The 16,223-nt window shown below is 45.2% G+C and overlaps 1 non-coding gene across 1 annotated transcript; it reads left to right on the plus strand.

Annotated features, from left to right (window-relative positions):
• Window positions 1-876: 876 nt before the first annotated feature.
• LOC122937020 lies at window positions 877-980 on the plus strand. The gene has a single exon (XR_006389444.1). It is a non-coding gene; the product is annotated as a U6 spliceosomal RNA (small nuclear RNA).
• The last annotated feature ends 15,243 nt before the right edge of the window (window positions 981-16,223 follow it).

Genomic DNA, 16,223 nt, shown 5'->3' on the forward strand with positions numbered 1-16,223 from the left:
CTTTCTTGCCACTCTGCCATATAGCCCAGATTGGTAGAGTGCTGCTGTGATGGATGATCTTCAACTTTCTTCCTTCTGCACACAGGATATTTGGAGCTCAGCCAGAGTGACCAGATTTCTTGGTAACTTTTCTTACCAAGGCCCTTCTCTGCTGATTACTAAGTTTAGTGGGGTGGCCATTCTTCCATTTAAGAATTATGGAGAGCACTGTGCTTTTGGGAACTTTTAGTGCTGAAAATTTTTTTGTACCCTTCTCCAGCTCTGTGCCTCCACAAAATCCTGTTTCTGAGTTCTGCCAGCACTGTTTTACTCTTCATGGTTTAATTCTGCTCTAATATGCATTGTCAGCTGTGAGACCTTATATAGAAAGGGGGGGGGGGGTCTTTCCAAATCATGTCCAATCAACTCAATTTACTACAGATGGACTCCAATCAAAGTGTAGAAACATTTCAAAAATGATCAAGAGATAAATTTCATAAAATGTCATAGCAAAGGGTCTGAATACTTATGTCCATGCAAAATGTTAGTTTTTTGTTTTTGATAAAGTTGCAAAAAAAAAATCACTTTCTAATGATGGGGTATTGAGTGCAGATTGATAGGGAAACTCTGAATTATTTTCATTTTAGCACAAGGCTGCAACATAACAAAATGTAAAAAAAGTAAAAGGGTCTGAAGACTTTTTGAATGCATTTTATATGAAATATTTTCTAAGATATATTTGAAAAAAATATAACGCTACTTCTATTAGAAAGGTACCCTGGATCAAACGTTAAAATCCCAAGACATAACTTTCATGCTTCCTTCCAGCTTAATTCAGCAGAACAGTTCATTTGCATCGCTCTGTATAGCTAATGTAAAACAGGCGTGATCCCTATTGTGCTAGCTCCTGCTGTACATACACCAAAATTGGAGCAATACTGAGATTAGCATGGTGCCTGGGCAGGGATGATATGGAAATTTGTGAAGCTTTCCTATTTCTTTCCAGTGTTATTCCAGGCTGAAAAATCCACTTAATGTAGAACAACCTGGTTTCTTCTCAATCTCTGCTTGGCAAAGCTACACTGCTCATTTATGGCTATCAATCAGCATTGCACAGATGATTTGTACTACCAGAGATTGGGCTATGATATTCAGAGAAGACATTACGTTAGATTTTTATCATGCTTTTGAAGAAAGTAAAGTAGTAGTGGATCGTACAGATCTTGCTATATTTCTCACAGATGCCTTGTCTGTACCAAATAAATAATACTTTTCTTTAGAGTACCGGTTTCTTTTCAGATACAAATTAAGTCAGGTCCATAAATATTGGGACTTCAACACAATTCTAACATTTTTGGCTCTATACACCACCGCAATGGATTTGAAATGAAACGAACAACATGTGCTTTAACTGCAGGCTGTCAGCTTTAATTTCAGGGTATTTACATCCAAATCAGGTAAACGGTGTAGGAATTACAACGGTTTGCACATGTACCTCCCACTTGTTAAGGGACCAAAAGTATGGCAAGCGCCCGATTATCGGGAGGGTGCTTAGGGACTGGGGGTCCCCCTCCCCTTCCCCTTCATAGCCGTGGATCATATGTGGCACCTCGTCGGCTCCGTTTAGGTGCTTGAGGGGTTAATTGAGCTAGGATGGGACGTCATTCTGGGATGATTAGGTTATGTCTCCTCCCTCTAGCAGGGTATATAACCCCCTCCCCTGCTGCTGCACTTCCTCTTTGCAGCGGAAGCCGAGTTGCCCACCCTCCCGCCCTTGAATGGGTACTTCAGCGGGGAGTTTTCTTCTTTGGTATCTGTTTTTACAGTTATGTAACAGGAGGGAGAATGTTCGCATACGATAGGTAATTATTACCTGGGGAGCGTTGACAGCGTGGCGGTGATGTAAGGATGCAGGTTGTACCTTTTTACCGTTGTTTTCAGTTATTTACTTTGTCTTCTTCTTTTAAGAAGGGCGGTTTGGTTTGGGATACGAAGTCACAGCTGGCGGTAATTGATACAGCGGAATGTTGGAGATGGCTGATGGCGTACTTGCCCGCCGGGAGTCCGGCAGTTGGCATACCGCTCCAAGATGTTCTTTGGTTTTGCTGTATAAAATAAATAAGCTGTGGCCGATCACCACCCAGCTAAAAGGTTACCTGTTGTCCCGTGTGTTTGTTATATGGGTCAGTTTTAAGTAAAAGGGGAGCTACAGGTAGGCAGAGGTGCCGGCCCGGTTCTTGGCTTCCCTTTGCCCTATCCTTACATACCAGCAGTCATGGGCCAATTGGCTTCTCAGCTGTTCCATGGCCAGGTGTGTGTTATTCCCTCATTATCCCAATTACAATGAGCAGATAAAAGGTCCAGAGTTCATTTCAAGTGTGCTATTTGTATTTGGAATCTGGTGCTGTCAACTCTCAAGATGAGATCCAAAGAGCTGTCACTGTCAGTGAAGCAAGCCATCATTAGGCTGAAAAAACACAACAAACCTGTCAGAGAGATAGCAAAAACATTAGGCATGGCCAAAACAACTGTTTGGAACATTCTTAAAAATAAGCAATTTAATATATGCAATATGTGCAGTGATATATCTGGGCTGTCATAAGGTTGTAATATAGGTTGTAATGCTATTAGGAGCCCAGACAAATAGTGGGCTCACCCCTCAGCCCGTGAACTAAATATCCCTTTTCTACCCATCTTATGTTACGTTGGCTCTATAAAGTTTCACTTATAAGTTGGAAAGACCATATTCAAAAGTCAGAAACCTAGTTCCCAGTATAGTGCTCTTCATTTTACAAAGGTGTAAATGCAGAGGACCCAATTAGTATTTTCTTCCCACTTTATAAAGATGAAGATCTGAGAGGTTGTATAAAGAATACCCCCCTTCAAGTCAAAATTAGTGGATCGCTGTGCTTTGGAAGAAGAAGTGCACCCCCTTTCTAATGTGTCCACCAAATGCAGACAAAAGGATGCAATAAAGAATTTAGTGGTCCTGACCGATTTCTTGTATGGGACCTTGATACAGTATTTCTGATGGCAGCTCTGTAGTCCAAGTGTACCAATCATTACACCAAGGGAAAAATGTGTGTTGAAAATCCACAACCTTTACAATACCAGCAAATTGGATAAGATTTTAGAAAACTCATCCACAAGCTATAGACAACACTCACAGCATAAACTAGCTGGAGTTAAGAGTTTTTAGGAAATAACATAAAGAATAAGAATAGAATAGAAATAGAATATTTTTCTTTGCCAAGTCAGTAACTTGACCTCAAGTTGATTTATCATGCTTTTCACTTACTGAAGAAAACACTGAAGGCAGAAAGGCCCACATACAAGCAGAAACGAAACACAACTTCAGGAAAGGCATGCAAAGCAGAAAAGGATTTCAGGGGTATTATCTCTCCTTGGGGAGAGAGCACCTTAATCGGCATGAGGAGACTTATATACCATACATGCTTCCAGGGGCGGGCTGGGCCGGGGGGCAGGGAGGCAATTGCCCCCCAGGCCGCCCTAAAAAAACGTCCGCTGGGCCGCACCGCCTAATTGGGTCCTCTGCATTTACACCTATGTAAAATGAAGAGCACTATACTGGGAACTAGGTTTCTGCCTTTTGAATATGGTCTTTCCAACTTATAAGTGAAACTTTATAGACCCAACGTAACATAACCCAAAAAATGTTGTTATTTTTTTTTTTTATCCCTCAGGGCCACACTGCCGATCACCACAGGTGGCGTGGCCCTGGATATAATTGCGGTAGCGGTGGGGGGGGGCAGTTGGAGATGATCGCTTCCTTTGTGGAAGCGCTCATCTCCATATTCATCTGTATCGCCGTCCTCAGGACAGCGATACAGATGGCTGTGCTGTGAGGCAGGGGAGGGAGAGGCGTGTCCCTCCCCTGTTCTTCTGATAGGCCGCAGCCGCTAATGCCTGCAGCCTATCAGATGCCGGGCTCAGGCGGCGTGATGACGCCATTATCATTGCGCCGCCTAAGCCGGGCAGTACACAGCAGGGACACAGGCCGGAAGAGGCCTGCATCGCATCACTGCTGATGGAGGTAAGTATCAGTGTTTTGTTTTTTTTGAGGGGGGAGCTGTCACTATGGCTATGGGGGAGCTGGCACTATAGGGGGAGCTGGCACTATAGGGGGGCTGGCACTATAGGGGGAGCTGGCACTATAGGGGGAGCTGGCACTATGGGGGGTCTGGCATTATTAAGGGGCTGGCACTATGGGGGGCTGACACTATGGGGGGGCTGGCACTATGGGGGAGCTGGCACTATGGGGGGGCTGGCACTATGGGGGGAGCTGGCACTATGGGGGGAGCTGGCACTATGGGGGGGGGCTGGCACTATGAGGGTAGCTGGCACTATGAGGGGGCACTATGGGGGCATTTGTTACTAAAACATTATGGGGGGCACCATGGGGGAGAGGAGCACTATAGGGGTTTCTGGTGGCTCCAATGGGGCTTTTTTAATTATTGGCACATTATGGGGGGCACTATAGGGGAGAGCGGCACTATGGGCATCTGGTGTTACTATAGGGGCATTATTTGGGGGCACTATGGGGAAGTGGGGGCTGTAAAGGGGTCTTTTGTATTGGCACATAATTGGGGGCACTATGGCATTTGGTGGCACTAAGGGGGAATTTTTTACTGGCACATTATGGGAGGCACTATAGGGGAGAGTGGCACCATGGGGCATTATTTGGGGGCACTATGGGGGAGTGGAGCACTATTGGGGCATATGGTGGCACTAAGAAGGGGCATTTTTTACTGGCACATTGTGGGGGAGAGGAGCACTAGAGGGGCATCTGCTGGGGGCACTAAGTAGGGGCATTTTTTTACTGGCATATTATGGGGAACACTATGGGGAAGGGGGAGAGGAGCACTATGAGGGCAATTACTGGGGCACTATATAGGGGTATTTTATACTGGCATACATTCTGGGGACATTAGCTCAACTGCGGGCACTAAGCGTGCGTATTTCATGTACTGTCATATTATAGGGAGAATTAGTACTACTAGGAGGTATTATGGGAGCTTTACTACTACTGGGGGGCTATGAGGAACATGATTACTAGGGCACTATAGGGGCATTATTACTACTAAGTGTGCTCTGGCAGAGAATTATTTCTATTGGTGGGATTTTGGGGAGCACTGTTACTTTGGGGTCACCCTGGCACAGTATCAGCTTAGCACAATTATTTTTGGGGGACATTATCTTTATACTATTAGTGTCGGGGCACAGTCATTTTTTAGAGCACTGTGTGCTAATAATTGTTTAAGGGGGCACTATCTGTGTGGTAGTAGTATTTCCAGGGGGACTGTTTCTGCAGTATAGTATTGGGGGGCACAGTGGGCACAGTATTTGGGGAACTATCTGTGTGGTAGTAGTATTTCCAGGGGGACTGTTTCTGCAGTATAGTATTGGGGGCACAGCGGGCACAGTATTGGGGCACTATCTGTGTGGTAGTAGTATTTCCAGGGGGACTATTTCTGCAGTATAGTATTGGGGGGCACAGTATTGGGGGCACTATCTGTGTGGTAGTAGTATTTCCAGGGGGAGTGTTTCTGCAGTATAGTATTGGGGGGGGGGGCGGCAGGAAAGGGTGTTCAGAAGATGTGAAGATGATGGAAATGTGGGAAACTAATGTCTGTTTCTCAATCTCTGCACAGACGGCGGTCTGGTCTGAATGGAGAAGATAAAGAAAGAGAATGTCTACAACAAAGGTGACATCACTGGATGTAAGAGGTATGTGGTGCTATGTTGGAGAGGAGATGCTCCGGCTCCCCCCTGCCATTTGCAGAAGGAGGATTAAGAGCTGGGTGAGGACGGCGAAAGGGTGCAGCAGGCCACGGGCGGGTGGCAGATGGTGGGGGAAACCACAAGCCTTGAGCAGGATCGGGGAAGGGAGGAGAGCGGAGGAGCTTCCTGGCTGTAGCCTGCTGTCTATTGTATAATGTGAAGCAGGCAGTGCAGCCAGGACAGGCCTCCCCTCTCCGTATAATGTGTAGAGACAGGCCGCAACTATAGAATGTCAGCTGTAAAGTGTGTGTTAGGAGTGGCCTATTATATGTAGGAGGAGCTTTTCATAATGGGCGGGGCTAAAATGGGCCATTTGACTGGATTTGCCCCCCCAGGACTAAGGCTGCCAGCCCTCCCCTGCATGCTTCTCTGGAATTTGGGGGAGAAAGGGATGCAAATGAGTAGAGTTGAGCGAACCGGAACTGTAAAGTTTGGGTTCGTACAGAACTTTAGGGTTTTCGGCACCCGGACCCGAACATTTACGTAAAAGTTCGGGTTCGGTGTTCGGCGATTTTTATGGTGCTTTTTGAAAGGCTGCTAAGCAGCCAATCAACAAGCGTCATACTACTTGCCCCAAAAGGCCATCACAGCCATGCCTACTATTGGCATGGCTGTGATTGGCCAACTGCAGCATGTGATCCAGCCTCTAATTAAGCTGGAGTCACGTAGCGCCGCCCGTCACTCGGATTAGTGTAGGGAGAGGCTGCAGCTGCTGTGAGGGAGAGATCAGGGAGAAATCTTCTGAAGATTCAGAACTTCTTCTTTACTCAGCGATCTACAGCAAATGTGTTTTGAAGGTGCAGTGCACAATTTTTTTAAGCCTGCCCTGGGCCAACTACTACTGAAAATTAACTTTCTTTCCTTCAGTTACTCAATATCAATACATAATCGGCAGCCATTTTATGCAACGATAGTGCACCAGCACAGGCTATCTGCATGTCTGCAAGTCCAGAAATACAGCTTTTTGCTTACTGGGGTGAAAAAAATACATGTTTCATAAAGTGCACATCTGGGATTAGACATGCATAAGTGAGTGTCACATTTAGGTCAGAAATACAGATTTTTGTTTAGTGGGGTGAAAAAAATACATCTGTTTTATATAGTGCACATCTAGGATTAGACGTGCATAAGTGTCCCATTTAGGCCATAAATACAGCTTTTTGGTTACTGGGATGAAAAATAAAAATCTGTTTCATATAGTGCACATCTAGGATTAGACATGCATAAGTGAATGTCACATCTAGACCAGAAATACGGCTTTTTGGTTACTGGGGTTATAAAAACCCTCTGATATAATGCACATTTAGGATTAGACATGCATAAGTGAGTGTCACATTTAGGCCACAAATACGGCTTTGTGCTTACTGGGGTGGAAAAACCCTCTGATATACTGCACATCTGGGATTAGACGTGCATAAGTGAGTGTCACATTTAGGCCAGAAATACAGCTTTTTGGTTACTGGGGTGAAAAAAAAACATCTGTTTCATATAGTGCACATCTGGGATTAGACATGCATAAGTGAGTGTCACATTTAGGCCAGAAATACTGCTTTGTGCTTACTGGGGTGAAAAAACCCTCTGATATACTGCACATCTGGGATTAGACGTGCATAAGTGAGTGTCACATTTAGGCCAGAAATACGGCTTTGTGCTTACTGGGGTGAAAAAAATACACGTGTTTCATATAGTGCACATCTGGGATTAGACGTGCATAAGTGAGTGTCACATTTAGGCCAGAAATACAGATTTTTGTTTAGTGGGGTGAAAAAAAACCATCTGTTTCATATAGTGCACATCTAGCATTAGACATGCATAAGTGAATGTCACATTTAGGCCAGAAATACTGCTTTGTGCTTACTGGGGTGAAATAACTCTCTGATATACTGCACATCTGGGATTAGACATGCAAAAGTGAGTGTCACATTTAGGCCACAAATACGGCTTTTTGCTTACTGGGGTGAAAAAAATACATCTGTTTCATATACTGCACATCTGGGATTAGACATGCATAAGTAAGTGTCACATTTAGGCCAGAAATACGGCTTTGTGCTTACTGGGGTGAAAAAAATACATCTGTTTCATATACTGCACATCTGGGATTATACATACATAAGTGATTGTCACATTTAGGCCAGAAATACGGCTTTTTGCTTACGGGGGTGAAAAAGATTCATCTGTTTCATATAGTGCACATCTGGGATTAGGCATGCATAAGTGAGTGTCACATTTAGGCCAGAAATACAGCTTTTTGGTTACTGGGGTGAAAAAAAACCCATCTGTTTCATATAGTGCACATCTGGGCTTAGACTTGCATAAGTGTAACATTCAGGCCAGAAAGCTTTTTGGTTACTGGGGTTTAAAAACCCTCTGATATACTGCACATCTGGGATTAGACATGCATAAGTGAGTTTCACATTTAAGCCAGAAATACAGCTTTTTGCTTACTAGGGTGAAAAAAAATACATCTGTTTCATATAGTGCCCATCTGGGATTAGACGTGCATAAGTGAGTGTCACATTTAGGCCAGAAATACGGCTTTGTGCTTACTGGGGTAAAAAAAATACATCTGTTTCAAAAAGTGCACATCTGGGATTAGACATGCATAAGTGAGTGTCACATTTAGGCCAGAAATACGGCTTTGTGCTTACTGGGGTGAAAAAAAACCTCTGATATACTGCACATCTGGGATTAGACGTGCATAAGTGACTGTCACATTTAGGCCACAACTACGGCTTTGTGCTTCCTGGGGTGAAAAAACCCTCTGATATACTGCACATCTGGGATTAGACGTGCATAAGTGACTGTCACATTTAGGCCACAACTACGGCTTTGTGCTTCCTGGGGTGAAAAAACCCTCTGATATACTGCACATCTGGGATTAGACATGCATAAGTGACTGTCACATTTAGGCCAGAAATACGGCTTTGTGCTTACTGGGGGTGAAAAAACCCTCTGATATACTGCACATCTGGGATTAGACATGCATAAGTGAGTGCCACATTTTGGCCAGAAATACAGCTTTTTGCTTACTGGGGTAAAAAAATACATCTGTTTCATATACTGCACATCTGGGATTAGACATGCATAAGTGAGTGTCACATTTAGGCCAGAAATACGGTTTTGTGCTTACTGGGGTGAAAAAACTACATCTGTTTCATATAGTGCACATCTGGGATTAGACATGCATAAGTGAGTGTCACATTTAGACCAGAAATACGGCTTTGTGCTTACTGGGGTGAAAAAACCCTCTGATATACTGCACATCTGGGATTAGACATGCATAAGTGACTGTCACATTTAGGCCAGAAATACGGCTTTGTGCTTACTGGGGTGAAAAAAAATGCATCTGTTTCCTATAGTGCACATCTGGGATTAGACGTGCATAAGTGAGTGTCACATTTAGGCCAGAAATACGTCTTTTTGCTTACTAGGGTGAAAAAAAATGCATCTGTTTCATATACTGCACATCTGGAATTAGACGTGCATAAGTGAGTGTCACATTTAGGCCAGAAATACGGCTTTGTGCTTACTGGGGTGAAAAAATACATCTGTTTCATATACTGAACATCTGGGATTAGACATGCATAAGTGAGTGTCACATTTAGGCCAGAAATACGGCTTTGTGCTTACTAGGGTGAAAAAAACCTCTGATATACTGCACATCTGGAATTAGACATGCATAAGTAACTGTCACATTTAGGCCAGAAATACTGCTTTGTGCTTACTGGGATGAAAAAACCCTCTGATATACTGCACATCTGGGATTAGACATGCATAAGTGACTGACACATTTGGGCCAGAATTATGGCTTTGTGCTTACTGGGGTGAAAAAACCCTTTGATATACTGCACATCTGGGATTAGACATGCATAAATGAGTTTCACATTTAGGCCAGAAATACAGCTTTGTGCTTACTGGGGTGTAAAAACCGTCTGATATACTGCACATCTGGGATTAGACATGCATAAGTGAGTGTCACATTTAGGCCAGAAATACGGTTTTGTGCTTACTGGGGTGAAAAAAACCTCTGATATACTGCACATCTGGGATTAGACATGCATAAGTGAGTGTCACATTTAGGCCAGAAATACGGCTTTGTGCTTACTGGGGTGAAAAAAATACATCTGTTTCATATACTGCACATCTGGGATTAGACATGCATAAGTGAGTGCCACATGTAGGCCAGAAATACAGCTTTGTGCTTACTGGGGTGAAAAAAATACATCTGTTTCATATACTGCACATCTGGGATTAGACATGCATAAGTGAGTGTCATATTTAGGCCAGAAATACGGCTTTGTGATTACTGGGGTGAAAAAACCCTCTGATATACTGAACATCTGGGATTAGACATGCATAAGTGACTGTCACATTTAGGCCACAAATACGGCTTTGTGCTTACTGGGGTGAAAAAACCCTCTGATATACTGCACATCTGGGATTAGAAATGCATAAGTGACTGTCACATTTAGGCCAGAAATATGGCTTGGTGCTTACTGGGGTGGAAAAACCCTTTGATATACTGCACATCTGGGATTAGACATGCATAAGTGACTGTCACATTTAGGCCAGAAATATGGCTTTGCGCTTACTGGGGTGAAAAAACCCTTTGATATACTGCACATCTGGGATTAGACGTGCATAAGTGAGTGTCACATTTAGGCCAGAAATACGGCTTTGTTCTTACTGGGGTGAAAAACCCCTCTAATATACTGCACATCTGGGATTAGACATGCATAAGTGAGTGTCACATTTGGTCCAGAAATACGGCTTTGTGCTTACTGGGGTGAAAAAACCCTCTGATATACTGCATATTTGGGATTAGACGTGCATAAGTTACTGTGAAATTTAGGCCACAAATACCGCTGTCATATAGAGTTAAAAAAATAATAATTGAGTGCAATACCCTACATCAGGGTTTTTATTGGCGGTTAATAATTTTTAACAGACTTAACCACTTTTTACTTTGCTTTGTGAACGCTAACTATGGGGCAAACATCTGATATGGGATGCGGTCATGGTCGTGGTGGTGGTGTTGGTGGAGCCTCTGGTGCAGGGAGAGGACGTGGCCATTCTGCCACAGCTACACGTCCTACTAAACCTACTACCTCAGGTCCCAGTAGCCGCCAGAATCCACAGAGATATTTGGTCGGGCCTAATGCCGTTCTAAGGATGGTAAGGCCTGAGCAAGTACAGGCGCTAGTCAATTGGGTTTCCGACAGTGGATCCAGCACGTTCACATTATCTCCCACCCAGTCTTCTGCAGAAAGCGCACAGGTGGCACCTGAAACCCATGCCCATCAGTCTGTCACATCACCCCCGTGCATATCGGGGAACCTTTCTGAGCCTCAAGTCATGCAGCAGTCTCTTATGCTGTTTGAAGACTCTGCTGCAGGGTTTCCCAAGGGCATCCTCCTAGCCCTTTCCCAGGGGTGGAAGACATAGAATGCACTGACGCACAACCACTTATGTTTCCTGATGAGGACATGGGAATACCACCTCAGCATGTCTCTGATGATGACGAAACACAGGTGCCAACTGCTGCGTCTTTCTGCAGTGTGCAGACCGAAAAGGAGGTCACGGAGGAAGACTGGGTGGAAGACGAGGCAGGGAACGATGAGGTCCTAGACCCTACATGGAATAAAGGTCGGGCCATTGACTTTCAGGGTTCAGAGGAAGAGGCAGTGATGAGACCGAGCCAACAGCATAGCAAAAGCGGGAGCAGGGTGCAAAAGCAGAGCAGCCGTCGCCAAAACAGTTTGCCTGCTACTGGCCACCATCACCAGGGACCGAGCACACCAAAGGCAGCTTCAAGGATTTCCCTGGCATGGCACTTCTTCACACAATGTGCTGACGACAAGACCCGAGTGGTTTGCACGCTGTGCCATCAGAGCCTGCAGCGAGGCATTAACGTTCTGAACCTTAGCACAACCTGCATGACCAGGCATCTACATGCGAGACACGGGCTTCAGTGGAGTAAGCACCTTTAAAACCAAGAAAGGGCTCAGGCCCCTCCTGCTCCCTCTTCTGCTGCTGCCTCGGCCTCTTCCTCTGCCTCTGCAGGAACGTTGGCACCTGCCGCCCAGCAAACAGAGGATGTGCCACCAACAACACCACCTCCGTCACCAAGCATCTCCACCATGTCACACGGAAGCGTTCAGCTCTCCATCTCACAAACCTTTGAGAGAAAGCGTAAATTCCCACCTAGCCACCCTCGATCCCTGGCCCTGAATGCCAGCATTTCTAAACTACTGGCCTTTGAAATGCTGTCATTCAGGCTGGTGGAGACGGACAGCTTCAAACAGCTCATGTCGCTTGCTGTCCCACAGTACGTCATTCCCAGCCGCCACTACTTCTCCAGGAGAGCCGTGCCCTCCCTGCACAACCAAGTATCGGATAAAATCAAGTGTGGACTGCGCAACGCCATCTGTGGCAAGGTCCACCTAACCACAGATAGGTGGACCAGTAAGCACGGCCAGGGACTCTATATCTCCCTAACTGCACACTGGGTAAATGTAGTGGCAGCTGGACCCCCAGGCGGAGAGATATTTGGCGCACGTCCTTCCGCTGCCAAGGATCGCAGGGCATCATTCTTTGCCTCCTGTTGCCTCCTCTTCCTACTCGGCTTCCTCCTCCTCTTCTACCACCTCCTCATCCGGTCAGCAACAGACCTTCACCACCAACTTCAGCACAGCCAGGGGTAAACGTCAGCAGGCCATTCTGAAACTGATGTGTTTGGGGGACAGGCCCCACACCGCGCAGGATTCGTGGCGGGGTATAGAACAACAGACCAACGAGTGGTTGCTGCCAGTAAGCCTCAAGCCCGGCCTGGTGGTTTGACGCACATCCCTTGCCTGGCGCATGTGCTGAATTTGGTGGTGCAGAAATTCATTAACAACTACACCGACATGTCAGAGCTGCTGCGTAAAGTGCGGGCCGTCTGTGCGCGCTTCTGGCATTCTCATCCTGCCACCGCTCGGCTGTCTGCTCTACAGCGTAACTTCCTCCTTCCCGCTCACCGCCTCATATGCGACGTGCCCACCAGGTGGAACTCCACCTTGCACATGACCATGTATGGCCTATAAGTCTCCTCACACCAATTAAGGCACTCTCTTCCTAAGGATAGATAGTAGCCCCTAAATCCTCACTCAGACCTCTCATCCAGTTAAGCCAGTATTAAACACTAATGAGGAGCAATCACCCCAAAACAGCTAGCTGCAGATGAGGTGCTGGCTTATTTAATATCAGAGTCATGTCTCAAGGCCAATTTAAAAGGTTGAACATTGACTTATGGGATAGCTGCCTTACATCCGGTGGCATTTTAGGCAGAGTTTGCTAAGAGCTCATTTGCATCCCTTTATAAGCAGAAAAGGAAGCTCAACATTTGCAAAAAGGTGCATCCTCACTACTACATCTAACAACTTGACTATCATCTCTAGAGAAAAGTGTTACATTTGAAGATGCGTCATATTTATTAAACACCTTGCAGAATTCCATGAATTTGGCACAAATTACACCAACGCAGATTCAAAACAAAACTGATTTCAGTAATCTCCCTCATGATGAATTCCCTCCATTAAAAGGGTTGTCTGCTTTTCACTATTGATGACCTATCCTTAGTACAAGTCATCAATATCAGATCGGCAGAGGTACGATTCCCAGCACCCCTGCTGATCAGCTGTATAAAGAGTAGGCAGCTCTCATACGAGTGCTGCCTCCTTTTCTCTGTTTAACTGCTTGCCGCATCAATTGCAGTGGTGAGCAGGTGTAATTACAAGTATGGCCTCCCCATTAACTTCTATGAGATGGCTCTGTCTGCTCAAGTGAACAGGAAGGAGCTGTCCGATAGCAATGAATGGGGAAGCCATACTTGTAATTATTCTGCTCGCCACTGCAATTTCTGAAGTGAGCAGGTAAACAGAGCAGAGAAGGCAAGCTGATCGGCGGGGCTGTCGGGATTTGGACCCCCGCTAATCTGATATTGATGACCTTTCCTGAGGATCGGTCATCAATAGTAAAAAGTGGATTACCCCTTTAACTGCACAATATTTGCATCCAAATATTATTATTATTATTATTATTATTTATTATTAAAGCCCCATTCATTCCATAGCGCTGTACATATGATAAGGGGTGCACATACATAATACAGACAATTGCACTAATCATAAAAAAAATGAGTTACAAACTGGTACAGAAGGAGAGAGGGCCCTGCCCGTAAGGGCTTACAATCTACATGGTATGGGAGAAGGACACAGTAGGTGTGGGTTAAGTTGGTCATGGCAGTATAGAGGCAGCAGGGTCACTGGTTGTAGGCTTGTCTGAAGAGGTGGGTTTTCAGGTTTATTTTGAAGGATTCCACTGTAGGTGAGAGTCTGATGTTGGGGTAGCGAGTTCCAGAGTATGGGGGATGCACGGGAGAAATCCTGGAGTCGATTGTGGGAAGAGGCAATAAGAGGAGAGGAGAGAAGGAGGTCTTGTGAGGATTGGAGAGTGTGTGTGGGGGTGTATCGGGAAAGTAGCTCAGAGATGTAGGGAGGGGAAAGGTTATGGACGGCCTTGTATGTATTTGTAAGTACTTTGAAGTGAATTCGTTGGGCAATGGGGAGCCAGTGAAGGGATTGGCAAAGGGGAGAGGCAGAGGAATAATAGGGTGAGAGGTGGATTAGTCGGGCAGCAGAGTTGAGGATAGATTGGAGGGGTGCGAGAGTGCTGGATGGAAGGCCACAGAGGAGAATGTTCAACATAATCCTTATATTTATAATTTAAGTTAATTTGTCCAATTACGATTGAGCCTTTGGCAATGAAGGGACTGTAAATAAGACTGTAATTACTAAATTCAATATTTTTTGTTAAATCTCTTGAATTTAAAGTTGAAAGTCTAGAGTTGGTAACTAGAGCCAGGCTTCTATTGCTGCTTTTATGCACTTAATTGTGCTGCTCCTTACTGCTACCATACCCCTGATGGAATGCTCATATAATATACGAGAACAGAAATGAGTAGGGTTAAACTAGGGCAGGTTATAATATCTATTGCAATGTTACAGCACAGGGACACAGCTATCTGTGCGCATGGTAGCATTGATTCTTTGCATACACACTCCATTTGACTACACAAGATCCTCTCTACAACCTATTTCATCATCCCATGGTCTGAATAGGGCAGGTTGTGTGAGATGGGGAAACAGCTTTCATTGTCTGAACACTGTTTGTGTAAATTAAGTTAAATATCTGGATTGACATTCTGCTGTTTGGCCACAAGATGCCGCTGTTTCTTAAACATAGCTACAGACTGCATATTGTTCCATATTCATGAGAGGTGGAGTTACAAGAGCCTGTGGAGGAAGAAAGAGAGCAGCCATTTTGGAGGAAGCTGAGACTAAGGAACTGTGTGAGCAGAGGATCTATTGGCATCCAGGTGTGGGGGCATCCCTCAGTGACCACAGCTGCAGCTAAGTGAAGCTGATCGTGTCCAAGACCCTGAACCTGTCCATAGGAATGAGGATTGCTTCCAGGAATGCTAATGAGAGCTGAGGAGCAAAGCAACATACACTGCCGTACCTCATGCTTGTTGGAGAGGCATTTGTTCGGTTCACAGCCACCAGGGGATGCAGAGCAGACCCGGGTCGGTAAGATCATGCATGCACCTCATTACAGTGTTGGTGCCTAGAATTCTAGAGACTGAGACCAGGCCTGTAGTCAGTTATATAGAGTTACTTTTTGTGTCAGGCCACAAGTTTTGCTGGCTGTTAATTGTAAGGAATCCACAATTTAAAGTGACATTTCACACCGGAGAGCTGATAGACTTTCCCACAAACTCAAGCCAGGCTGGTGTTTTGGCTCTGAAGGAACACTCAGGCACGTGGTACATAACTAGTTATTCAAGGGGGAATACTGTAGAGCAGGGATGGGCAAACTTCGTCTCTCCAGCTGTTGTAAAACTACAACTCCCAGTACGTGCATCTGCCTACAGCTATCAACTTACACCAGGTCATGATGGGATTTGGAGTTTTACAACAGCTGGAGAGCCGCAGTTTGCCCATCCCTGCTGTAGAGCATTGTAAGATTGTAAGCTGTTATGCTGCTCCGCAGGCTAGTCCGTACCACACACCCAAACAATTGTTCTTGATTTTTTTGTGTAATAACAGGTAAGGTGTGGCTGTTTAGTTGTGCCTGCCAGTAGGTAAATTAGTGGACTTTCCTCCTGCATCCATCAGAGGGTGCCGTGCTGTGCAGCACAAGGGTCTCAGCCTTCGGGCTGGGTGTATGTAAACTTATTGTATGTTCCCAGCATTTGTGGTTGTATTCATTACCAAGTTTAAGTAAAATACTCTTTTGGCAAAAGCTGATGTTGGAGTTGCTTTCCTCGTTCGTGACTTCGCTGTATCATGGGGAGCCCACCCCGGTACACGGCTTACAGTTCCATCTTCTTGCAACATCAC

The sequence above is a fragment of the Bufo gargarizans genome, chromosome 4, assembly GCF_014858855.1.
Source record: "Bufo gargarizans isolate SCDJY-AF-19 chromosome 4, ASM1485885v1, whole genome shotgun sequence".
In the NCBI taxonomy this organism is placed as follows: domain Eukaryota; kingdom Metazoa; phylum Chordata; class Amphibia; order Anura; family Bufonidae; genus Bufo; species Bufo gargarizans.